The 27,092-nt window shown below is 44.4% G+C and overlaps 1 protein-coding gene across 3 annotated transcripts in view; it reads right to left on the reverse strand.

The window, feature by feature from the left end:
* LOC135387632 (transcription factor Sp9-like) overlaps positions 1–27,092 on the reverse strand; it is a 75,109-nt gene that overhangs the window by 12,658 nt on the left and 35,359 nt on the right. Inside the window, exon 2 of one of the 3 annotated variants that reach the window (XM_064616742.1) lies at positions 11,319–11,363. The exons of 1 other annotated variant lie outside the window; for it this stretch is intronic. The gene's annotated coding sequence lies outside the window, so the exon portion shown is untranslated. Of the gene's footprint in view, positions 1–11,318; positions 11,364–13,525; positions 13,696–27,092 lie in introns of those variants that run through there. One more of the 3 variants, XM_064616743.1, reaches the window with a different exon arrangement.

Below are 27,092 nucleotides of genomic sequence, written 5' to 3' on the forward strand. Positions count from 1 at the left end.
TTTGGAAAGCGCTTTTTTGTTTCAATTAACGTCAAAAAAGCCACCCGTTTTCACTCGGAGCGTGTGATGGGGCGGATGACGTGACGTCACAGGTTGACAGCAGAGGAGCGCAACAAGCTTTTTGTACTAATCCCAGGGATTGTAATCCTAGTACTGTAATTTCCATTCCTGACCGTTTATCAAGTCCTCCTACATGATACTTTAAGAGCGAAGTAGAAGGGTGGCTCATTTGCATGTTCTTGCCCAAGCTTTTCGTACCCCATGTATTATGTATAGGACATGGAGATCGTTTGCAAACCCACGATATAGGCGAGGGCAATTTCTAACAAAAGGATTGAGGTGAGGTACGAGGGAAATTCTTGGAAACAAATCTAAGCAAAGTCCTATGTCCGCAAAAATTGAGGCGAGGCCCGTCAAGTGATCCCATAATCGCTACAGGTCATCTTATCAAAATAGGATTGACCATTGATATTACGTTTACGTTGGCATAACAAGACAGTGAACTTCCCAATGGCTGGACGTCTAAGCGCTGCAAAGAAGTCACAAAACTGGACCAATGAACGCAGCTCACGAGATAAGCGCCTTTCTTCGCCGTTCTGGATGTCTCCAGTTGGGAAGGACCCGAGTAATGTGCCATTCTCTTCGCTTAGTGACAATAAGGCATCAGAGAGAGTGGTTCCATTTAAAGGGATGCTTAATATGACCAAGTAAACTTGCGGAGTACAAGTCTTGAACCCTTTCGTTTCGTCCATGGCGAGCATATTTTGGAGCTCCGGGAATAAGAGCCCCAAGTACTTTTCGTTACGTGATTACACAGCACGGTCCCATACTAGATAGGATTCTTTATTCCTTCCGAACCACGTTACTATCTCCGCTAGAAAGTAGGCGGACCCTGGCTATTGTTAAGCGAGTGTTTTCAAAGCGATTTTCCGAGGCGATTATTCATGCAGCCATGTTCTAGGCGATACGAACACACATACGCACGTATATAAATACACGCACACATACATACATAAAGAAATGATGATGAGATGCACGGGTCTGGTGCCCAGCATGCTGGGCGCTGCCCTAGTGCCGATTGTAGAAAAGTGATGGCGGAGAGGACGACAAACTCCCAAAAGTGACGGAGATCTCGATAGATACTCGTATGAGCGGGACTAGACCAGGGACCGACCACCTTGCCGAGGGTAAAAGGGCGGTAGTCGACTACATACATCCTGTGCTGCAAAACCTCGCATTCCCGCTGGTAGACGGGGCAGTCCATAAGTAGATGGTGTAAGCCAACGCGCGCACAGTGAATGTAGTCCAAAGGTCTGACAGTGCGCGGCAAAGGGGCTGCCTCATAACTGGAATAAAAGCAACATTTAGCCGCATGCGGTGAAGAATGGATGCGCAGTGTCGGCCAGGAGGAAGAGATCCACAGCGTGGAGCAGAGAGTATAAAGTGTCATGTCGTGCATCCGCTGAGATCTCGTCTTGTCCGACAGTATAGCCTTTGAGCAAGATGATCAAATGGGCTAATGTAAGCTGTTGACTCAGCAGAGCAGCCTGGTCTGCCTCTTCATTGCCGGGTATACCCACATGACCCACTGCAACACTACGCCATGGCCAATGTCCAACAGCTTCTTGTAAGCTTCCAGCACGTCAGCAACCATGGACACTAGAGGCCCATTCAATTCGATTCGATCTCACTGATTTGACTGAATTTTATAGAGCCGTGTTTCGTGCTGCCGTGACGTCACTGTACTCGGACGTCTTCCAAATTTTGTTCCGCGGCTTCGTGGCAAAATAAAAGACCCCCGCATTATATCGTATCGCAAAATATTTTTATATCGATAGCGTGACGTCTGCAATACGTGTCCATATTTAAAGAGGCAAAAAACTTGCGCAAAATAAGAGATGCCGTTACCTTGTGAGCAATACAGAAGGAACAGGATTCAGTTAGACAAATTGTGGCCATGATTCTATAGAACATGAGGCGGCGAGTGAGTGATTTTGAAACTGCCAATACTAACAAGTAGAGCTAGATACGCTACCTCCGGATTTTTGAGAGGACACAAACGTGACGTCGGGAACTTTGAAAAATATATACACAGCGGCAATGAAAACAAACTCCTATTGGAAACGTCAATGCTTCACCAAATGCCATAACAAAAGAGTCTCCGCCCAATTTTCAAATTGATCGATGGTTTTTCAAAGCGTTCGCGAACCCCGAGAAAACAAATAAAAGGACTTTTTCATCGCCCATTATTCATTGCTGACGCTTTGAAAAGCTGCACCGCAGTGATGAATTCGTTGGCCGGTGGGCGGATTGGAACGGTTGCTCGGTTATCAGATTGATGTACGTTTCCGGATTAGGAAATAAAAGCTCTTTATCCTTCTGCCAGAGTTGTATGCAGATGCGGCTCCAATTGCGTCCTCCTTTGTATAGATGTCAGTTGAATTTTCGCACGAGGGCCACGAAAAAATGAAACTTGCTCGAAAAGTGTTTTCGAGCACGAGCAAAAACGACGACAAACTTGTATCGTTTATTCCAAACAGGTAGCCACCGGGAAGTGGGATTTATTTTTACCATCAGGGCATACATACTCTAAATCTTTTCACACCTTTAAAGGTGTAACAACATGCATGGCGCACGCCTTTTTAGGTGTAATTTTCGTAACATCATAATGGAGCACGGTTTCGCACAAATTTTCTTTACTCTAGTGTTGTCTGTCCTCCAAAAATTCAGTCTTGCAACATCTCAACATTGTTCAACAGTATTGTAGACACTTGCGCGTGCTCGATTATCGATAGCGATGCATATATGCATTAGCTCGTACCTACGATATCCAAGACATAATGAAAGCAAGATTTGCACTAACACTTGATCTTTAGTAATGCTTTCCAAATTTTGTAAAATATCATCCTGGAGATGCAATGTTACGCAACCAGGTTGAATGTTCATAGCGCACACCTTTAAAGGTGTGAAAGTGTGTAAAGGTGTAGGGAATAAAGAACAAAAAGGGGGTCGTACAATAGTTATAGACACAGTATATACTGCTGTATACAATTCAATTAAACGAACAAAGATTATTCAACGGCATTAAAGTGTTCCTGTAGTGACTCGTGAAGGTGATTCCACTCAAGTGATGTTTTTGGGACAAATGACTCGGAGAACGTTTGATGAATGTCTATACTTTCTGGTGATGGTATGTCCGAGGAGAAACCTAGGAGGAGACTTAAGTGCGAGATTACGGTGATATATGTGTGCGTATGTGTGTGTGTTATAGGTCCCAAAACAAAGGTATACAAAAGTACCAAAAGTGGTAGTACCCATTTTAATGCCGCCGGTGTCCAGCTTTAAAAGTTACGTTTTTCCACGAAGCTCATTTGAATCTTTATTTAAATAATGACTGCCTCCCACTCATTCGCACGGTGCGCAGCTTTTAGGTAATATCGGGCAGATACTTTTAAAAAAGAAATTTCTTCGACTAGTGCACCCGGTCGCGAATCATTTGGCCCGAGGATTTACCTGAAACACCCTGTGTATTCCCTATACCTTCAGTATATATATGTGATGTCCCAGGCATATTCGAGATTCGATCTAACAAGTATTTCGTATAGTGTTACATGTTACATTCCAGCAAGGGGGTTGGGGGATTCATTAGAACAGAGACAGAAAGAAAAAGAGGATAGGTCAGCCAAACGGTATGTCGGCTTCCAACTGGCTTGTTTCAGTAACATGCATTTACTAGACTAACAAATTTCAGCAATAAACTCGCGTTAATTGTGTCTATCCCTTCGTGTTCCCTAGTGTCGGGGGTTTTACATCATGCATGATGGGGAAAACGATTCCACTTTCTTGTCGGCATTGCGAAACATGCTTTAGCCCCCATAAGTGGTGAGCGTTCTTCGTTTCAACTGTCAGAACCGGGGTCAAACGTCGGCGCCTTTCAAAAAGGCCGTCCGACACATGTTTCGGCTTATCTCCCCTCTTTTTTTGTGTTCCCGCCATTCTATCGGAAGCAAATCTGCAGGGTGACCAAAAACCCGGCTCTTCGTGTACCACACTCTCGACGGTGTATTTCCGTATTACATGGGTGTGCAGTAATTTACATTCGCGCAACATCAATCGTACGCTAAGTGGTAACCACCCCGTTGACAAGACGACATAGAGGTCGCTGTTTTGTTTGTTTTCTCGCCGACTCTCATCGGACAGAAGCATGTGAATCCACAAATGTGAGGCCGGGTCGTTGATTGGTCACGCATAGAGTTGTGAATTCCCGAAGATTTCTGTTTTTTTTTTTTTTCGGTTTCGGTATTTCGGGATTGTTCCAGACAAATCTGGGGATCTATAGGGACGGAATTTTGCGATTTGAATACAACCGAGTCAGTGCGCGTACAACAACTCTCACGTTTCCCGTATGCGCTTTTTTTTGTCTGTGTGTCTGTCTCTTTTGCGCTCTGTCTCTACATATCAATCGAGACATTTTAACGCTTTCCAATGTGTGTTAGCACGCGATGCTCGTTATATATAAAAAAAGTTGACGAGGCCTCTTTTACTTTCTCCTTAAGGCTGAGTAGTTTTACACCCGGTCGTCACGCGTATAGCACCACTCGATTTATTTAACGCTGGACAACACTAAGCTTCGAGTTACAAAAATTAATAATCGAAGCATGGCAACCTAACAACTCCCCCCCCCCCCCCCATCAAATCCTCATTGTTTTCTTCTTCTATGGCATTACTTGACAAGAAATAGGAACGAATGCCCCCGTCCTTCTAATGTCGAACAAAAAACAAAGCTAACCGTTGAAACTCACTTCATGTTACGTTGAAGGAGACGTGTATGAAGACCCTTCGCAGAAAGCCCCAAATGTTTTCTGCATTTCGCTACAACTCCTGCTCTATCGCCCAGTTCACCTTTGGCACACGTTAAGTAAAATATATAGTTGAACTTCGCCTAACTTCTGCGGGAGGTCGCTATTCTTCGTTTGTCTGCTGCGTTTTTATATTCGTGGGATATCTTGGGGGGGGGGGGGAGTAAAAGTAGTAATTCGGACTCGAAATCGGGTTTACAAAACAATTATTTGGTAAACACCTACAGCACGGAACCTTGTCAGCCTATTTGGTGTTATCGGCTACAGTGTTGTTTTCTTTTTTTCTGCCGGTAAATATAACACGGGGGAATTTGTGCTTTCTTTGGTGTATACGTCGAAAGGTAGTTCGAGGGATCCCCTTTTACGGATCTTCTCCTTCCCTCAAAGTAATAAAAACGATACTTTAAATGGACGCGTTGGAGTAATAGTTGGAGTCTGGAAAGGATGCGTTGGAGTTGGAGTAACAGCAATAGGTTAATCCGTTTTCTGTCCACGAACGAGCTCAATCTTAACTGACGAATCGAAGCCACATTAAGGGGCTCTTCTTCGTGAACCTTGGTCGACCCATTTGAGACTCTCTTCCCGTCCATTACGTTTGAGCGAAAATGCCCATTTTGCTATCATTCCGAAATCAATAAGATAGCGTCTCGTCAAATCTCCGCGTACAGGGATAATTCGTCCGTCAACACGAAGCGGTGTCATCGACATCGCCTTGATGGATCGGTACAGGCAACTCGCTTTGCTTTGGACGGAAGAGGTTGATTGGCCGAATTCAGCTTAGCCAGATTCTCATTGCGACAGCAGGAATGCAGCACAGAAGCCGCGCTTTCCTCATAGCAGAGCTGATGAGGACGCCGTCTGGTTGGACTCCTGCAGACAGTCTGGAGCAAAGTTTCAGTCCTTAGGTGGCAGTTGCAGTATGTTTACAGTTGTCGAACAAATGCCGTGGCAGAAGATGCTAGTGGCCATTTTGTTGTGAAAATATTTTCGAGCCCAAAGGGTATAATGCAAAAATATTGCCAGGGCTCTTTGAAGGACAGTGACACATATATACCCTCTGCTCTGCTTACGAGGGAGCTCGTATAGTTGCAGTTTTCAGCAACAATACTTTCGATGATGAATGGAGAAGTGAATTCTGATCCATGCACCGTGACTGAGTCATATACCGATGGAGAAAAGGTTGGCATCGCGCAAACCGAGCAATGCGCAATGCACGCAGCAAAAGCCGTTGCGGTGCCTCCGTGGAGCGATGATGAAAATGACATCGCTGGGACAGAACTAAAGGGCCGGGATTAAGGGATCGGAAGGACAAGCGTGTAACATCATTTGCACCAGTCAAAAGGGGCTCACGTAATCCAGATGGACACCTCCATTTAAAAGGGACAATATACTCGGATGACGGATGACGTCTCTTTAAAACACAACCATTCGGAATCCCCTAACAATGGCATCAAATCGATCAATCACTCGCGCCACGATGAAACAAAATGTTACAACTCTATCTGCGCGGGATATTATAATCAATATCTACAATCATGTTAGCTACCAATGAAGAGGTGTCACATGAGAAGAAACACAGTTAAGGAAACTGCGCCAGTGATGGTTACGTATGCACAAGAAGGGAACCTTCGAAGAAATGCCTCTTCGCCCGTTAATTACGCGTTGACGTATACGTAACGGATACATATTGCTCGAGGTAACAGAAGTAAAATATTTGGGCATTTCGATGACTGGTACGATTCCGTGGAGCAGTTATGTTGAACAAGCAAACGGGGCGTTAAACCTCATTAAAAGAAATTTAAGCGGCGCCCCCAGGGAAGTAAAGGAAATACGAATGTGGGACCGATTCTTAAATTTGCGAGTGAGATCTACATGTGCGGCGCCTGGTGGTGAACTTGGAGCGCGTAAAAAAATAGAGCCGCGAGATTTGCAACGTGCAATTTCGATTATAAACGCAATGTTGCAGTTATAGAGCAGGAATTGAAGTAGCAGGTTTTGGCTACACGAAGAAAAATTCAGAGACTAAAACAGCATTTTAAATCATAAAACGTGTATTGGTTCTAACCCCTTGAAAGCACAACATGTCAGATCACACAGGCGGGATCCCAGGAAGAAAAAAAAAACAAAACAAAAGAATCAGGTACATTGATTGTAGTGAGTTGATTGAACTTTCCGCGTATACTAAGTTCTAACTGTATTGCACTGCACCTCTACTCTAATGCAATTCGTGCAACATATAGGTACATAAATATATGTGTAAATATGTGTGAGTAAGACACAATGCTTAATTTACCCGAACATGAAACTGACGCGACCGGACGAAACATGGAAACTAAGTTTCACGTGTTGAACAAATTTTCCAACATAGGTGTCCATGGGTTCGTCCTGTATATGCCTCATTATCGTCGCGTTCAGAAAAATGATCCATTTTACGCTCCCGTTACAGACGACAATAATTTTACGATAGCCGCTGAGCAGAAACCAGCTTGCAAGCATGCGTCTGTCGGAATAAAACGCCGTTCGGCCTTCGACCGTATTTTTCACTTAACATACTTCCGAAGCTGATTGAAGCCCATCAAGTACTCGAGTGCAAAACTGATTTTATTCGCTCATTGCAGTAGTATGTTGCAAAAGGTGCAGAGAGAAGACACGCTGTGAACGACTGCTGTCAGAAAACGCTACAAAAAAAAAAAGAAAAAAAAGACAAATCGATACACGAAATATCAAAGCTAGCTATATATCAAAAGTGACTGCTTTAAGTTTCCCCCACAGGAATCGTAAGGAGAGAGGCTAGAAGAAAATCTGATGAGAGAGAAATAGGCAATGCCCGCTCCCAACGTCCAAGCTATCCCGGCAGCTATCTCGGCTATCAACGGCAAGCTATCCCGGAAGCCGCCATGATCGATATACGGCCTTTCAACACGTGAACGCCAACATTCCTGCTATCCAATCCAATCCAAGTCGTAATTGTTCTTTTGCTTTCGGCTTCGTGTGTCAAGTGCATTTTTTCAAAATTTATTTATTAAGATACCTAGCTACAACGCCCGTAGGCATCCCAGTAGGGGGTAGCAGCGACAGGCACTACTGACTGTAAATCTAACGCGACTGTTCCACTTTAGAACAAAAGAAAAAAATCACGCCCAAGTACTTATATTCATTAACCCTTTGCAGTAGTGTGTTGCCAAGAATATAAGAAGCAGTTAGAGTATTATTGGGACGAGTGAAAGACATAGATTTGCATTTGTTTAAGTTTAGAAGTAACATCCACTTCACTGACCATTCGTGGATTTTGTTCCTGGAGAGCAACTATACGTCATAGCTATAAATTTCCCTGTACACGGCATAGTTGTCGGCCGTATCTTGGAAGTATCCCGGAAGGAGTGACGGCATCACCCTTGGTGATGTCATCAATATATATAAGAAAAAGCAATGGACATATATAGGACGGATCCTCGGGGTACTCCGCTATAGTTAATTTAGTTCATCCGGATTTCGATCCGTTGATGACAACGCACTGCTCGCGGTTAGTGAATGAGAACAGTGTCAAAAGTCAAAGAAAATCACGTCAGTCTGAAATGGAGAATATATCAAAATGAAAGTCGATTAGTTGACCTGCGTGAAGGTCATAGTTCGATGGAGAAAAAGAAGTTATTCGAAGAGTGTTCATTGTAAACGTTCTCCATTATCTTTGCAGATACAGAGATAGGCGATATATAGGGCGATAGTTTTCGACATTAGATCTGTTACCCATTTCAAAGGCAGGTACAACATTTGCGTTTTGCCAATCGCGAGGTAGTTCATATAGAACGTAGAAAAAAGTAGGAATAATATCGCCAGACTCGAGGACGATTGTGGGTATACCGCAGGGCTGGGAAAGATACTTCCAAAAAGTATCTTCGACGCCGATACTCGATACCCTCAAAAATTGTATTTCCGATACCGATACAAGATACAGAAACGAAATTGATTTTCCATACAGATACTCGGTACTGTATCGTCGATACTTCGATACATAACTGAAATCCCGAATATAATACAGCTGGTGTTATGATTAGCGAAGTTTATATTACTGAAATCACAATATAATAAAGCTGGTGTTATGATTCGCGAAGTTTACATCACTGAAATAACAATATATAGCTGGTAATATGATTAGGGAAGTAAAAACATTTATTCGTTATTTCTAGAGCCTTTAGTGTATTTTTATAGCGCACTTTCTCTGACAGGGCTTGAACGTATCCGACCGCACGGATTTAATGAAGCTGCACTGTCTAAGCAGCTAGTCTTGTTAGAACTTTAGACTGAAGCCATGGGTACGTTGAAACGATCGTTGAAACGATCGCATCAATAAGCAGCATAGCAAAAAACAATTCTTTAAGACAATGTTCTTCGTGCGTACCGGTCTGTGAGCACTTGACTATACATACGAATAAACCTGAAACTTTTTTTCTGCTGCTTTTATCGTTTGGTACTGCAGTACTTACCCGGTAGCCTCTGACTTTGCCTCTGACTTGATTTTCTTAGTTGGCCGTTGTGAATTGTGAGCTGTAGAACGGGTTACAGTGCTCAAGCTAAGCCGGCGGTTATTCTTTCCGCATGGCAGACGCGGAATACACACTTCAAGTCAAGTGGACTTGCTCTTGCGCACAGAGGAGGGGGACATCGGGCAGCGCAGTTCCAGAAGCCGTGAGGTTGGTCCTGTGTAAGGGGTTTTCGGCGCGCCCGCCGTAGAAAGAGACGGAAGAGATTCTTCTGGAACAACTAGAAGCCGCGCGCGGCCACGTGCGCGTCCCAGGGCAGGGCCCAGGGCCTCCTCTCCGGGCGACCTTGACGATGGAGCGCGCGCGCGGACCTAAGCTTCGAACGAATTTATGGTCGACATGTCTACGCCGCTGCGGCCTGGCTACCGCCTGAGCGAGCGCCGCCGACCCTAAGTCTCACAACATCCTCAATATTTGCGTCATTTTTTAGTATCGAGTATCGTTAAAATACACGATACACTAAAAATGTATTTTCGATACCGATACTCCGATACTCTAATTTTTGGCACGCGATACCTAATACCGATACACAAAATGTATCGAAAGATTGTATCGAAGATACTGCCCACCACTGAGTATACCGCCAGGACCTTGAGCTTTATTTGCGTCCAGCAAGTTGGTTAGCTTAACAATGCCATTGTAATCCAAATTGATTGGCTTCGTGTTCTGCAGGACAAGTGTTCGATAGGGCGGAAATTCCGTACGTGTGGGAATAAATAAATCCAATGTAGTGACTAAAATATTCGACGTCAGCGTGATCGCTTGTGATCGGAGCCGCCGCCTTCTTTTTAAGTATTGAGAGAGGTCACCCAATATTTCGCTCGCTACTCGGAGCCTGTGCAGGCTCTATAGGGACGTGCCGACATGGTCTCTAGTGCTGTATAGCGGATAAATTTCCAAAACTCTTTGGGGTTACTTTGTGCCCAGAGAACTAAGGTATCGATTTTTCGGCTCCTTATGTTAACTTCCCTAAGGCAGTTTCGTTGAGCCTTCCGACGGATTTCTTCTGTACTCAGAAAGAATACGTTTGTTCCTGTCATAATCATCTTCTGATGATCAGCACAAACCCAGGGCTTATCGAAGTGTCGTCTGCCCGACAAGTTTCCAAGGCCCAAATCTTTCGACGACAAAACGAAGCTTATAATACACCGAAGCTTTCTTTAATACACCGCCAGAGCGCAGTCCGATAAATCTCTGATTGCGACGAACTCGTGAAAAAAGTCAACTAACCTATTATGAAAGCCCATTATTATGTTATATCAACCCATTATTGTTTTTGTCTGCCGTCATCGTACGTGCTTGCATAGCTCGGTATTCCGTAAGGAATGGGCATTGTACCGTTTAAATGTGCGAGAACGTTGTACGGAAGAGATACCGTCATATGGTGGCTCAATTGTTGCTCTTTGCTCCCTTGATTTTTAGTTGTCGTGAGAGTGTTTAGAGAGAGAGAAAAGGCCACTAAATACGTTTTCACTTATTGTGTCAGGCAAAAATATAAATGCGTTGGTTGTAATATGGTCGCAAAGACAATGTGCACCAACCCGTTCAGATTGCCTGCCAATCATCAATAAAAGCGGCATTTTGAAGCAAAAATTGTATCGTGTCCTCCCACACCCGAATGTTTCCGGTGGGGGAACTCCCCGAAGGTCCTGTCTATATACAATAGCTGCGTCCGAGCAGGCTATACAGGGCACGCATTTTCTGCACCAGTTGACGCCAACTCGAACCAGCCTATGTAGGAACGTTCAGTTATTCAATCAGAAGCGCTGTGTTTCTATACCTCATACGGGTCGCTAGAAAATATTCTCACACTATCTGCCGACGAGAAATCCTAAAGTTCGTCTCAAGAATGCTATTTTTTAAACTGGATTTGCTGGCAACGACATGTCCCTGAGTAACGGTACGTAGAGACGCTCACCGTTGTGGCGATGCTCGTCGTCGTCTGTTCGTCACTCCATTGTAGCTGAAATGGAATCCCCAAATGCACGTAAGAAGAAAATGCAATCCAAAGGTAGTTGAAAAGTTGCAACTGAAGAAAAATGCTGCGCGTCCAAAGTAATTGACTCCATGCACGAGTACTCGCCCTGTGTTGGTTGTGGCTTTTAAGTATATATATGGAGAATATGTTGAAATAACATCCTTACAGATCACTTTATCACAGTTATACCCCTCTATAGAAAGGCTAATATTGTCGCGAAATAAGGTTATCCCCGCATTTTCTGTGCACGCCGTGTGACCAGGTGTGAGCCTTCGAATTAATTAGAAAATAGCCCCAAAGTCTTTGTAAATGTGCTGCTTTTGTTAGTTCCAGATGGCGTAACTTGCGAAACTCATATGACGAGACCTTCTTCCTCGTCCGGAAAGTAGCGGGGAAAAGGTCGCGCCAATTTATAACGGAAGCGGTTCTCCCAGTATCTATACTGATAAAAGGTATAGGGCCGCTGCGGATCCATCTAATGAGGGAATTTGTGCCCTCGGACGACAATGTGCAGCGAATGGACATGGGAGGAGGACTTTACCACATCCCCATCACCTTCAATGGAAAAGGATCCCCGAGAAATTGTCGTCATTCTCGTTAAAATATTCGCCGAAGAATATTATAGACACGCGTTAAATTTCCCGTCTCCTAACAGCACTCATGTAATGGTAATCAATGTTATCATCCTTACCTATCAGTTGTAAACAAATCAATTGTCGCGGAGCCCGACCTTTATCGAGGCCATAATTAATGGGCGATATAAAAAGTGATGTTATCACGAAACGGTCGCAGCAGCAACAGTGGCGGTCTCATCTTCAAGAACGCTATAACATTCTCATAGATCGTGCAATACTTTCTATGAGATGGGTCATATAATAACCGAAAGAAAAATTTTCTCGTTCCTGTTATCTCAACTGTACGTGCTGCTATACCAGAATTGTACGCGTGTTTTTTGGCGGTTCAGCTGCACTTTACATTTCTGTTCCAAATTGCATTCCCTCTGCTACATTTGTGTTAAACATGAAGCGGAGAGATTCCCCTTTCGCTAGCAGGCTCACTCGACAAGCTACGCGAGTATAGCATTCGGGAATTGCAAAGAGTGAATTTCTCGCAGCTTATACAAAGTCACAGTTGCCCAGTGGCAAAATTTCATCTTCGTTGGCGTTTGCCATTGCAAAATGCGGTGTTTGCTCGTGTTTCTTCCATAATAAAACGGTGGAAATGATTCTGATGCCTCAATAAAGTTAGTTGGAAACGCCTTCGAGTCAAGAATCAAGTTACTAAAAAAAGATTTACCACAAAATGAGTCACTATTTCCCACACCCACTGGAAAAATCGCCAGCTCCCAAACCGAGTCTGGTGTTCTGATGACTCATCGAGAAAGCGTACTGCAGATATAGTATACGCAACGTAAGAGGATAATACAGGCTACAGTCGTGATATGCGAAGATGACTTGTTTTTTTTTTTTTTTTTGTCATGGTGTCCCTTCCTTCGGCGTTTTCAGTCAAGTCGTTTCTTAACTTGTGGGGTAGAGCATCGTCCCTGGCGATAAAACTCCCCATTCATCATCTTACAATAAAGTTGTTGTGTAGCAGGTACAATTCACGCAACTATAAGAGACTCGCTACTTTAGCAGAATTACTTGGCTCGACGTCTCTGCTGAGACATGTCTCCAAAGCATGCTCCGTTTTTGGGGTCACAATATTGAGTCCTCCCACTCCCGAGCTAAGATCTACAAATGGCTCTAAGGAACAGGTCTTCATGACGACGTCAAGAAGACACACTTCTCTGAAATAGCGAGTAAAAGCAGGGGCCCTTTACTGCTAATAATCACCACTTTGCGTCGAAAGCAGTTCCATAAAAAGAATACTACATCGCAAGCGACAGATCTCCCAATGTGGTCACCGCGGGGGTTGCCTTACAAGACGAGCATGACGGCCGAGGTGTCCGCCCTGCTGAGCAGCGGCTTCTGTGTCACAGCGGCGAGTTCTTGCTCAAAATGGCGGTGCCCAAAGACACCGGCTCCAAATAAATAGTGCTTGCCTCCATGCGCGGGGATCTTTGAGGAGACCTCACATCGACATCGACATTGGAGACACGGATGCATGATATATTGACTAAAAGTGAGGTCCAAAGTTTCACTCACCTCGCTGTGAACGGCAGCCATGCTTTAGCGTGACACAAATTGGCACGCGAAGAAGACACACCCTCGCTACACCCACCATGCGAACATCGATCCTTAACACACCATGCGGTGGGATGCAATACCACACCGCACACAGGACGCAGCCAAAAAAGAAGTCGACTAGAAGAACGCAACGGCCGTCTGCCAACCTTGCGTCTGCGAGAGGCGGGAAAGAGGGCGGACGTCCCCGGCACCGCCCAGCCCCGCCCACTAAGGAGACTCCCCCTGGTGGCGGAAGAAACAAAACGGCGCCCTCTCGTGCTGGTAACAGTAACCAATGGGGGGCGGCCGAGAAAAAATGATAAAAAATGGCATCGCAGTTGGGCGGATAGAGAGGATGTATAAACTGGTGAAACGAAGGGAAAGATAAATGAGGTCCATTTGAATAGAGGTGGAAATAAAAGCAGGTCACTTGGTTGCAGAAGGTGTGCACTGGTGCAAAGAGACGCTTTTGATCCGAATAATGTTGCGTCATTAGGATATTGTCCGCAAAGTACACAACGACATTGGCGAGATTCTACGAAAATTCATCTCTAGTACTTGTTCCTCACTTACTAACCAAGCACGTGAACCCTATCCAGGCTTGTACGAGATACTTAAAAAAGTATTCGAGTTAAGTTGCTGTAAAAGGTAACTCAGTAGAAGAAGTAACTCGTTACTTTCGAGGCGATATCAAGTTGCAATTTGTGGAGTTCGCGGTGACAGAGAGTAAAGATAAGAAGGTATTCGGATACTTTTGTTTTTCCGCGATACCTTCTTGATGCATGTTCCCTTCGTTGCTCTTCTCTGCGGACATCTCGCCCGATAATGTCACTCGCCCTCTGAAATCGACCTCTAGGAGGGGGGATATATGTTTGTGGGTACATATATGGCTGTGGGTGTAGCTGAGCTTCATTGGGCAATCTCGGAAATTTCAAGGTCGGGATGCGAGGGGGATGTAGGGAAATCCGCGGGTACCAGATGCTGATACTCAGAGGAGGAGGGACAGAAAACGAATGTCATGGAGCACGTCACCCTCACTTATAATGTTAATCGAGCGTTCCTTACAACCACCTCCCTACATTCTGACTTCACTTGTACTTTCCCCCCTGGCTTCTATGCATTCAAGCACAGGCGCTCCTGCATGGGTATATGCTGCAGAATGCCACGGGATATCTGAGATGAAGTACCTGTTTGAAGAGTGTACTTCGTAAGATACTCCTAAGGATATTTAAGATACAGTATTTAAGTTGCGTACGAGTCTGATACTATCAAAGATAGGTACATCACTATACAGGGTATTAGGTACTATAGATCTGAGGGAAATGGCAAATAAACGGAGGACATTATGATGTCGCCCATAAGTACAAACGTGCTACGAAATAAGCCAAAACTACATTTTACACTACCGATATTTATTGTATGGTGTTTATACGAATCCCCAAAAGCATTGATAAAGGTAAGGCGGGAGGTAGGTGGGAGGATCAATGGCGGGAGATGCGTATTTTTGCTAGATATTTAACCCATGAAGCTGTTCCTCTCTTCCCTCGCGTTTTGTGCTCATGGATGAGATGTTGGGGCCAATTCCTCCCTTCCAATTTCTTCCTCACCAGGTTGCGAAAAGTATATCTACTAAACCCTCGAAGGTAACGAAAGATGTCTCCCGTAAAACCAGTGCGATACTGTTTCAGCAGTCGCTGGGCATATCCGAAATTTCTAATGATCGGAGGCACGCAATACGAGGGCGTGCTGAAAAATTCCCGGCCCGACACGCTTCCAGATACATGCGACGGGATCTCGTCATCGTGGACACAAAGAACAAGATGAAGAAGAAGAAGACAAATTGTATAGATTTGTAACGTTAGCCCGCCATAGTCACGTGAAACGTTCATTTTTGCACGGGCTATCAAGAGGACCATTTTTATCAGTTAACTCCTCGGACTAAATAATTCGCGAACGGGTGCACCAGTCGACGAACTTTCTTTTTTACAAGTATCTGTCGGATGCCACCTACAAGCTGCGCACCGTGTGAATGAGTGGGAGGCGCTCATTATTTAAATAAAAATTCGCGTGAGTTTCGTAAAAAAATGACTTCTAAAGCAGGGCGCTGTCGGCATTAAAATGGGTACTACCTCTTTGGGACCTTCCGTGGACAACTTTTAGAGAAAAATCTGGTGGTAGAGAAAAAAGAGCTGGTTGCAGTGAAGCGCAAAATGACGATCTTCTACTCCCTTATCCACCAATGAATTATGTCCTTTTGCGCTTCACCGCGACCAGCCGCAACAAAAATATGTAAACCGAAACCAATTAATTACTACAACAAATGACCCGCTTTGGTGGCAGATTTTTCTCTAAAAGGTGTCCACTGAAGGTCCCAAGAGGCGTAGCACCCATTTTAATGCCGACAGCGCCCTGCTTTAGAAGTTGTATTTTTACGAAACTCATTTGAATTTTTATTTAAATAATGAGCGCCTCCCACTCATTCACACGGTGCGCAGCTTGTAGATGGTACCGGACAGATACTTGTAAAAAAAGAAAGTTCGTCGATTGGTGCACCCGTTCGCGAATTATTTAGCCCGGGGATTTAACTGAAACGCCCGGCATACTGTATGTGTGTGTGTGTGTGTGTGCAGATAACCCTGACCGTCATTTGCGCACTTAGCTTGTTGTCTACTTAACCGACAAACTTCCGGTGGCGCACGATGGCGCATTGATGCGTGCGAAATCTAGAGAAAAATCGTGGAATCCCTACTCAGCTTACGACAGGGGCACTGTCTTCGACACTGTTTTTGTCGACTTCGCAGCCGTCTGATATATCAACCTCTCTTTCCTATACATATAGTATATACAAGCGTGAAATTTTCGATGATTGAACTTCGGGGCTGTTCATGAAGAAAAAGAAAAAAAAAATCCACGTGAACATTAAGTGAAGAGTGCCCATCATACTCAGACGTGAACAAGTAGTGTGCCAACTTTCAGCATGGAGATGTTGACACCGAAGACTCTGGAAGATCAGGGAGACCACCAACGGTGTGAATTCCTCGAATTCTTAATTGTGTTCATGACATCTGGTGTATTGTTTAGCACGTAATAGAAGGCTCGCACTGACAGCTTCACGCTATAGTTTACACTCCACTCGTTACTCCGCCATCTTAAACCTCCTTGGTTGCCAGCACAATACTCCGGCTTGACTGCAAGCGCGTACAATATACAACATCCCCCTGCACCCTATTTCAACGTAAAAAAAGTATCGAAAACACAAAACGAATAGCGCGAAAAAGCGCAAGACAGCATTCGCAGCCGAACGAGCCTTTCAGACTTCCTCCGACTCAGCTTGGCGGCGCCACGCAGCCTGACCGCGCATGCGCGCCGCGTTGGGGCCACGGACAGACTACGCCGCGATTCTTGTGTACCGATGACTCTAATGGTAGACCATTAAAAAAAGAAAAAGAAATGAAACGTTTAAGAGTCGCAGTGCTCCTGGTTTCAGCTCTCTACACTCTAAAAACAGAACTTCACCGCATAGCACGCTGTGAGCCAACCATTGCCACGAATGATGGGGTTATCGCTTCGGATTTGAAGAGAGAGGTGGGCTTGCGCCTTTTTGTGGCACTTTGGATATATGAAAATTGCCACAAAAAGGCGTACGCCCCCGTCTCTCTTCGAATCAGAAGCGATAAATCATTCTTGGCAATGGTTGGCGCACTGTATGCTATGTGGTGAAGTTCTGTTTTTAGAGTGTACGTGTAGTTGAGCCTGTTTTGTGGCACACCTCTTGAGCTTCTGATGGGGTATCGGTTGGAAGAGTCCTGTGTGGGTGGATCGTCGAGGTGCTAATAATCGTCCTGCGGATCTTCACGCTTAAAAATGAACTTCACAGCATAGCACGCTCCTAACCAACCATAATCTCGAATGATATCGTTATCTGCACTGATTTGTTGAAAACGGGAGGCGTACGCATTTTTGTGACAATTATGAACAGCATAAGTGTCACAGAAAAGGCGTACGCCTCCCGTTTTCAACAAACCTGGGCAGATAACGATATCATCCGAGATGATGGTTTGCTAGGAGCGTGCTATGCTGTGAAGTTCGTTTTTAAGAGTGTGGTTGGGATTCGTCGGGTGTCACTTCTTGAATCATCAAGCAGTTCGTCGTCTTCGTGGCTATATTCTGCGTTAGGTGTGTGCTGCTCGTACTCCTCTCCAAGTGTTTTGGGAAACTTGCGTGTGATTACATATACGATTGCTTCTTTTGCTGTGATTTGGTTGCCCTTGACTTCTACTACACTCTTAGAAATGAACTTCACCGCATAGCGCGCTCCTAGCCAACCATCACTCTAAAAACAGAACTTCACCGCATAGCACTCTGTGCTCCAACCATTGCCAAGAATGATAGTGATATCGCTTCTGATGCGAAGAGAGTGGGGTCCGTTCGCCTTTTTTTGTGACAATTTCCATATATCCAAATTGCCACGAAAAGGCGTACGCCCACATCTCTCTTCGATTCAGAAGCGATAACCATATCATTCGCGGCAATGGTTGGCGCACAGCGTGCTATGCGGTCAAGTTCCTTTTTAAGAGTGTACACTCTTAAAACGAATCTTCACCACATAGCACGCTGAATGCCAACCACTGCACAGAGTGATATCACTCTTGATTTGTGGAAAGCGCGGGCCTTTTTGTGACATTTCTGCATAAGTGACACAAAAAGAGAACGATGTCGTTCGGGATGATGGTTGCTATGCGGTGAAGCTCGTTTTTAAGAGTTTATACAATATAAGGCATATAGGGTCAAATGGTTGTGTTCTCCTGTCTGACGAATACATTGCCTTCTTCCTGTAGAGTGTGTTCCTTTCTACATGTTGTGCTTTGCCTACATTTTTCTACGTAGGTTTTGTGCTTTCGACATCTCTTTTACTCGAGTGACGTCGTGTGTGTTTGTCTCATGGCGCACCGAACTTGGTAAGGTACAGGTCACCATTTTCCTTCCAAAGAGAAGCTCAGGCGAACGCTTTGTAGTGGCATGTGCAGTTGCGCGGTAGCAGACCAGAAAGTCGTGAATTCTGTGCATCCAGTTCTGCTCTTCCACGTGGCCTGCCTTAATTGCCTTCATGATAGTTTGGATGACGCGTTAATTCAGTCTCTCCATTCGCTTCCGGCCATCATAGAGTCACTCCGTGATGTCGGAAACCGAGTTCCTGTGCCAATGGTTTAGGTCAGTGTCAGTTTTTATTTGCTTCGGGATGCCGAAATGTGAGAGTTCTCATAGCATTGCTATGGCTGATGATGCTGTTGTTGATGGCACGACTTCCACCACCGGGAAGCGGGACCAGGAATACTCATCAACAAGTACTTGAAGATACTTTCCATTCGGAAATGGGCCTGCAAAGTCCACGGCATGGTTTTCTCAATGTCCAGCAGGAAACGGAGTTGGTTTTAGAAGACCGCATGTTGGTTCATTGAATGTAATTACGGACTGCCTTTTCTAAAAGAGTATCCCTGTTTGGTCTTCACCATGCCCTTTGTGGGCAAGCTGAACTGCAGGTGGGCTTGAACGGAGAAGTAACCTTGTGCCTCGCAGTATTCGACATTGCGGCGTCACAGAGATATCTAGAGGCTTGTAGTAGGGTTTGACGTTGGATCATGTCTAATAGAAGGGCATGCTTGAATTGCTTGGGTGAGCTCCTGGTACATGACATCGGCCAATGTTGCCTCGATGACTTCCTCGATGTTCATCGCGCGGGGTACCGCCATTCGTGAGAGGAAAAGGATGTAGGGTACTCGTCCGGGACCCTGCTATAGTTGGTCTGTCCTGCGGGATGTGACACGTACTCTGGAGGAAGGATTTTCTCAACCTTTTTGGTGTAGTATACGGTGAAGCTGAACGGCGGCATCCGAAGACACCGTCGTTAGTCCTCGTAGACGATCGCCAACTTGAAGTTGTTACTATACTCATAAGCGGTTGGTGATCAGTGTCTACCACAAAATGCGTTCCATGTAGATGTTGAAGCGTTCTATATTGCCCAGAGAGCAGCTAGAGTCTCCTCGATTTGCGAGTAGCGTTCTTCTGCCTCTATAAGGCTACGGCTGGCATAGGACACCAGTTGTTGTGTTGTTCTTTTTCGCCCTTGCCATACACTATATAGGATGCAATGGTTTACCCAGAATTTCGTCCTTGGGACGGTTGTTGGGCTCCGCAAGGGGGTGCCTTTACATGGTTTTCACGAAATATTGCGCAATTTCACAAAATTTTAGGGGGTCTCCTGCAGATTTTGGGGGGTGTTGGGGGGGTCAGGATAAATCACTGCCTCGTCGCTTATGTTTATCACGACGAGAATGCCCGCAAAGGGGACCCGAAAAAAATCTTCGCTTGACGTATCGTATTTTGAAAAAGTTGAGTTCCGGTGGTTTACGTTCGGCGCGTTCCCTCTGCTTCGTTGTCTTTGGTAAAAACATGGGAACAGAGGTTGAGCACTCTGTGAGTGGGCATATGCATTACAATTTTGCCTGAGCAGGAATGACGCCGCGTCCTTTTGACGGTGTAACACAGTAGCGTTCGTTTGCTAGACCTGTACTTTGAGTGCGTGAATGACGGTGACCGTGGTTATTCCTCCTCTCAGTGCATTCCTCGAAGCCTTTATAGCGCATTAATTTCGTACATCAAGTCTGAAGGATTAAGCGAAAGAAAACGCCTAGCCCCGTGAGTGCTTCGAAAAATTCATCGAGTAATCGTCTCGCAGGCATACGTTGAACGTTCCATGATGTCGAAGAACGCTCGTTGTTCATTTTGCCCCCCTTTCATTGCTCAATGTAAAGGAACATGTTGGGAGGCTTCCGGCGGCAGGTCTTATTATCGATTGTGGGGTGTATAGTGTTCTCCGTATGTACCAAACTCTTCAGTGCCCCTCATTTAGTTAGCTTCCACTTGACTAGTGCTGGCGAAATACGTATTGAAGCTGGTGTGCACTTCTCTCGCAGGGCACTTTAAAGGGGCTGTAATGGGGTTCGTGTTTGTGAGTCTCGTAGGCTACTGTATATCCTGCACTCAATGTTCATTATTTCCGATACACTCGCAATGCAACGCGGGAAGAATAACAAGTGCGCGCTATTTCGTCACACACGCTCATTGTGAGGTCTGTGTAATGAGGAGTTTCACGTCAGAATGACGAATGGATACGTCGTAATGATGAAATGTCCCATCTGCCAATGAAGACAACGTACTTTTTTATTTTTTTCAAGACTTGTCTCACTAGAAAGCGTATTTTTCGTCTGGAATAATACGAGGGATGGGAATCACATAACCGCGCTATTATAACTGTTCCAGCACCGACCTAGCTTCTGTTGCGCACGAATCTGCAATCTGATCCATACTGCTCCGCTCGCAGTGTTCTCGCGCCGACTGTTTGATCACGTTGATGCGCTGATTCTGTTCGTATTACCATGTATGGCGGTATTATAGATAAAGAAAATTTATTACATTAACCTGATGATATGTACAGTGCAAGCAGTGAATAACAGTGGTATATACAGTGAAACCGGCGGTATTAGCGATAGCTCCCGTTACTATACATATACGTCCCGGCGTCCTTATGCGCATCACAGCCAAGTCGGTTGGATAAAGATATGTGGGCAATTCCCGCTATATATTTCCTTTGGCAATTAGATGGGGTGTCGTACTTTTGACGTTTTGCGTCGATTCGGAGGAAGCTTTATTCACAAATGGCGCAACGGATGAGTCTCGTTCCTTTTGCATTATTGTCACGATGACGAAATCTTTCATATTGCGAGGAGAAATTTTTGCCCTTTATCTCAAACAGTGAGGACTGATTACGCTGAGGGTGTCGAGGTACGAGAGGTGCCATCACACCGCTCTTAGTGGTAGTGCTGAAAGGGCTCGCCGTGGTCTCTGACAGAGGCATTACTTATTTGTGTTCATTGTGGAAGAAATTTATCGCGAGCTTCGTTCACCCAAATGCCTTCCCCTATTGCAGCCCTATTTATAAGAATCCGATTCTTACCCCAGCCAGGCTCTTCTAATAATTATGAGGTCATTATTTTCAGCACGCGCGAAAATTCAATTGACTGAAATCCCAGCAAAACCCCCGGAAATGTTGAGTGGGAATTTAAAACGCCTGCGGGATGTTGTCCGTGAAATGGCGGCCACTTCAACTGGCCGACCATTGTATAGCATCCGGTCGTTCAGGTACTTCCTCCTCTCCCTAAGTGGTGCCTGTCAATCAGCCTCCACGACAGCATGAAGGCCAAGAAAATTTCTCAAGAGTGACACCGAGCGCTTTTTCTTTGCGTCAGCGAGGTTGGTGAACACTATCGACATTCCTCTTCGCATCTTCTTCATTAATGACAAAAAATGGCTAGGGATGGGCATGTGTGTTAATACCAAGTATTATAATAGCATTACTGTAATACTCTTTCTATACTTTTGTGTACTTTAGTGTTTGCTTTCTTTTCTTCCTTTCTTTGCTGGGAATAGCAAGCCGCCGTAGCGCAGGCTAACCTTTCCCTCCTTTTTTATATATAAGAAACATATTTCCCTCATGGCGGCGGTGAATGACCCACCACATCATCATCTCATTTAGATGTGTGTGTGAGTGCATTACGTATTATAATACGCAAAAATGGGTATTACTCAGAAGACTTGTAGTGGTAGCCACCCTGCTTCAAAACTGTTTTCCTTCCCCCCCCCCTTTTCTTCGTCTTTTTTTTTTTTTTTTGTTACAGATTGGGTCGGTCTTAGGGCAACTCATCTTCCTAATATATATAAACGACATGACCGAACGTATTAACTCGAAAATAAAGCTTTTTGAGGACGACTGTTTTATTATATATAGGGAAATTCGTGGAAGTAATGCTGCAGTTATTGTTCAACAAGATATTGACTCTATGTTTAAATGGTCAGTTAAGTGGCACCTCCCACTAAATTACGCCAAATGTAAAGTAATGTCATTCACACGAAGCAAGGAACGCTTCATTGCATGATATGTCCTTAATAACAGACATCTTCAACTAGTAAATGAATTCAAATAAAGTTGTTGTCGTTGTTGCTGTTGTGACTTGAGATGTAACAGTCATGTTCGGACAATAGCTGAAAAGGTCAGCCGTATGTTACGTCTCATAGTTAGGACTTGTCAGAGTGCACCTCAAAGCGTGAGAGAAGTAATGTACTTTACATCTGTTCGGCTAATCTTGGAGTACGCCTCAATTGTATGGGATACCTCAACCTCAAGTTGTATAACTACAACTGAAAAAATCCAAAATGACGCGGCTATATTTGTTTCCTCCCGTTATGGGTTGGGGGAAAGTGTCACATGTAGGGATGGGATCCGCTACACCTCCCAAATTTTTTCACGCTATTTATGACCACGAATCAGCAATGGAGCCATTCCTGTACATTTCACCGGCTTACGTATAATATAGATTAGATCATAACAATAAAGTTAACAAATATATGTGCAGAACTGATGTCACTAAATATTCTCTGTCTCACTTTTTTTAATGAGGCGAATTCTAAGTGTTTCTGCGAGCTCTTGTATTCCATGTAATGCATAGTCTAGTGTTTATGCTTATAGTAGGATGTGTGCGTAGTCGTGCATGATAAGTAGTTTGTAGTGTTTGTAATGGTGTTATTCTGTATACGTAATGTTTGTGCTGAGATGTGTGCGTATAGTCGTGTTTGATAATAGTTGTTATCGCTTTTCTTTTGTGTTCCCCGCTACTGTTATGCCCGTTGAGCGATGTAGCTGACTAAATAAATAAATAAATAAATAACACTCACGTATACTGTGAAACTCAAATTTTGTGTAGACGCCTATTGTTGTTGTTGTTGTTGTATTGTGTAATAGCGCAGAAAATTTACACACTGAAAGAAATGTGCGTTCTAAAGGAATATAAATTTCCCGTATTACCGGTTTGTTATAATTAGGGTTCCGGTTTTAATCGAAAAACACCGAATACAGAGGGACATTCCAGGACATGATAGAGATAAATTGCTGTTGATGCAGATCAGAAAACAGTACAGGAATACGATGGTTGCGAAAATTGTCCGTTTACTCTTTCGTTAGCCGTAAAAAAACCCACCGCAGCGAACAACGCCACGTTGATTGAGCGCCGTGCGGAAATTACATTGTGATTTCTATTCGCCGATAACTGTCGGGTAAACCGTGTACACGCCAGGAAAAACATCGAAAAATACCGATTTCGTGAAAATCAATAAACATTGAGGAACATACGCCGAATCCGCCCCAAAATAAAAACCGAAAACACGGAACCCTAGTTATAATATAGTATTAGTATTACGTACACGCGGTTTCAAAAGTATCAGTATTATAATACACATTTCCATCCAGTATTATGTATTATAATTATAATACGAGAAATAATATTACTGCCCAGCCCGGAAAAATGCACTGCTCAACGGTATTGCATGACAATGACAGGCGGACACACAAAGCACTTTTGGAAACAAGTCTACCAGTAGCGCCGAGAGATGGCGCCAGATTTTTGGCAAAGTATACGCGGGAACTTCCGAAGAACTTTTGAATGGTGAAAGTGAACACCACAAGAACTACCTCAGGTAGTGCATCGTACCGAAACAATGATTGGAGAAGTGACATTTCCCATGCTGTCAAAGATATTGGAGGGTGGGTCCATAATAGGGCATTTTTCGCCTGACGTGTTTCTATCTCAACCTATTTCCCGCGCACTGAATGAAGACAAACCACTAACGGACATTTGATCCTAAGAGAACGTTGTTGAGAAAGAACCGAGGCACAACAGACAGTTTTCGGAAACATGTCCAGGTGAAAAATGTTTCGAGAACGGTAAAATCTCACCGAGGGATGAAAATCTCGCCTTTTGCTCCTTTGAGCCGACGAGCTTTCGAGGCCTTTTCGCCCGTGGCAGTAATGAGTTTCTCCGCTAATTATCCGGCTGATCCGGATTTCGAAGGAAAGTGGATTGGAAAAGTGTGTGAGGCCCTTATGGGTCACGAGGTCAGTCCGTCCCATCTTTTAAGCGCGATAGAAAACTCTTTTGAACTTGTTCTTTTTCGGACGTTCCATTATTTTTCCCAGTGCCGTATAGACAAAAAGCAAAAGCCTAGTTTTTACTTTGCGGATCATGTTGAAAGAAGCCGCTTATATACCGACAAATGAATCCGACCAGAGAAAGAAATTTGTCATCTTGACGCAGAGGATCCAATTTAACGGGAAACTTGTGTCGGTTGATTGAGAGGCATCCCATAATGGCGCTTTCAGAGCGGAACAATCATTACGCAGTCATTACTCGTCCGTGCAGTATCGGTCATTAAATCGTCCCGCAGTTTGGAACTATGACAGCCGCCAATTACACGTCCTCGAGAAGTGTGGGTGGAAGCTCTTCACGATCCACTTGACGCGGGGGATAAATTTATGAGGGACACTCGATTGCCCATCGTGGGGATTTAAAAAATCTCTCCTCGTTTCTGGCCATTTTGGGAAACACTCAGAATGACTATTTGTGTCACAAGTAACTGGCTCGTAGTTTACCGCATCTCCATATTTTTCTTTTTCCAATTCCAACAAGAAGCCACGCTTTCTTTCGGCACTGATATGCAAACGACGAATTTCCATGTACAGAACACTCTTAAAAATGAGCTTCACCGCATAGCACGCTCCTAGCCAACTATCATCTCGAATGATATCGTTATCTGGCCTGATTTGTTAAAAACCTGAGGCGTACACCTTTTTGTGACACCATATCTTTCGAGATGATGGTTGACTAGGAGTGTGCTATGCGGTGAAGTTCATTCCTAAGAGTGTAGGATGCGTCAACCACCGATGTCGTCGCATGCTTTTTTTTTAATTTTTATATATCACATTACATCACATCTTCTCATTTGCTGCATTTGTACGCCGGGTACATAGCACCCTCCACTAATGATACCACTTGGAATGCTCGTACACTCTTAAAAATGGTGGCAAAAATGGACTTCACTACAAACCACGCTCTTAGCCAAACTTTCACCCGAGTGACAATGTTCTTTCCCCTGATTTGTTGAAATCGGGAAAGGAGGTGGGGCGTACACCGTTTTTTGGGGCATTGTGCAGTTCATAATATTATTTGATGAAATACCTTCAATTCAATTCAATAATTGCCACAAAAATGACGTACGCCCTCAGTGTTCATCAAATCAATGGAGGGTTTTCATTCGAGATTATAGTTGTCTAGGAACGTGCTATGCGGTGAAGCTCTGTCTTTAGGAAGCCTCAAGCTTCTAATAGGTTGACGGCTGGCAAATTCTGACGAAAAAATGTCTCTTTACGATCATGTGTTTCGTAAACCCCAGAAGAAAATTCTGAGTTGAATTGCAAAATTAGCTTAATGCGTGTTAAATCTGAGGAAACTCTTTTCAGAACCGGTCACAAAAACCTTTGATGAGATGAACATTGTTTCTTCTGACTGTGTTTCCCAGTTGCAGTGTGATGTGCCAGGAGACAACAACAACAACAACATAGATGAATGGATGATGATGATGATGGAGGAGAAGCTCTGCGCTTTCAGTGGCGAATCCCAGCGTCGGTGGATCAAGAAGGATAACCTCGTTGCCCTGAGCATGGCTCGGAACCGTCATTTTTGGGGGTTCGGTTCAAGTTCCGGTTCAAGGTTATCAGTTTCGGTTCGGGTTCAGCGCAACCAAAATAACGCTTTGAACCGATATTAATCGGTTCAAACCGGTTTACGTGTGCTGTGCTAATCAGTGTACCACATGTGAGAGGTAATATCATGTTCCGGCGATAGCTTGCTCCTCCTTACTTCCTCTACACTTCATAGGTACAAAGAACCACGCAGTTCACAGCAGATCATCCTTTACTGTACCGAAAAGTGCTGGGAAGTGGTGTACAGCATACCATTGAACTCCATTGCAAAAGGCTATCGCTAATTTCTAAAGAGAAAAACAGAAGAAGTGGTCACGTAGTAATAGGAGTATCTCAGAGTCCCATGTTCCCCGCTGAAAAGAGGGCGAGAGGTCGCTCCTGTGATTCCTACCTTCATGCTCTGGACACGCCAACCTCTTTCCCGTGCACTCTTAAAAATGAACTTCACCGCATAGCACGCTCCGAGCCAACCTTGATCTCGAGAGATATCGTTGTCTGCCCTGATTTGTTGGAAACGGGAGGCGTACGCCTTTTTTGTGACACTTATACGGTTTATAATGTCACAAAAAAGGCGTACGCCTCCCAGCCCTTTCACCATCACCACCACCACCATCATTTTTAAGAGTGTGGTCGCTAGAGGTCAGCGCTGCTTGTGGATGTCACTGTGAACTATTAAAATTTACGGATTTAAAATTCACGAACTATTTAATTTCACTGCGACACAGAATGAAAGGAAGTAGCCGAGGCAACAATGCAAAGTGTAGCTGTCGTGTAGATCATCTTTTTCTTCTTCTTTTTTTTTTTTTTACACCTTGAGTCACAAAAATGTACAGGAGTGTCGTGTGCATGGACTCACCACTTCTTAGTTTATCAATTTGTCCGCTCTATGGATTCGGC

Source organism: Ornithodoros turicata, chromosome 3, assembly GCF_037126465.1.
Source record: "Ornithodoros turicata isolate Travis chromosome 3, ASM3712646v1, whole genome shotgun sequence".
Taxonomy (NCBI): Eukaryota; Metazoa; Arthropoda; class Arachnida; order Ixodida; family Argasidae; genus Ornithodoros; species Ornithodoros turicata.